The sequence below is a fragment of the Silene latifolia genome, chromosome 6 (genome assembly GCF_048544455.1).
Source record: "Silene latifolia isolate original U9 population chromosome 6, ASM4854445v1, whole genome shotgun sequence".
NCBI lineage: Eukaryota > Viridiplantae > Streptophyta > Magnoliopsida > Caryophyllales > Caryophyllaceae > Silene > Silene latifolia.
In genome coordinates, this window is record NC_133531.1 from 14,717,981 (window position 1) to 14,718,633 (window position 653).

Genomic DNA, 653 nt, shown 5'->3' on the forward strand with positions numbered 1-653 from the left:
TTAATTAATTTGAGTTAGGGTTAGAAATTAGCATTTTTGACAACTTGTATAATTAACCAAATTAATTAAGTTAGAATGATTTAATTAGCATTTTTAAAAAATTAATTAGCATTTTTCTTGAATGGAATGAGCATGATGTATAAATTTGTTAAATTAGTAATGTCATTTGATTAGGGGATTGTATAAATTTGCCTTATAATTTTGACAACTTGTTTAATATATAATGACCTAGTACCCGTTCAAGAATTACTCATTAGGAGCAATTCTTGAATAGTCCCCATTTTGGGACTGTCTTTGTACGTTTCAAGTCACTTAGGTAGTAAACACATAGTTGTGATTTTATTAATGAGAAAAGAATTTGGTTGCAAATTTCTCCAATGTTCTCTGAATACATATGTGGAATTAGCTATCTTTTCCACATTGTGTATTTGGAGAACTAAGGGGAATTGCTGCCGAATTTTTTTCTCATTAATAATTCACAAATGTGTGTTTGCTAGTGACTTGAAACGTACATTGATGGGTTTAGGTTGGAGTGATAAGGACCCAATTGAAATCTTGAAATTAGCATAAAATGGAGGATGAGATAACCATTGCTTTTTTTGTTGAAATTAAATATTATTATTTAAAATGGTTAGTTTGCTATATATTGCTTA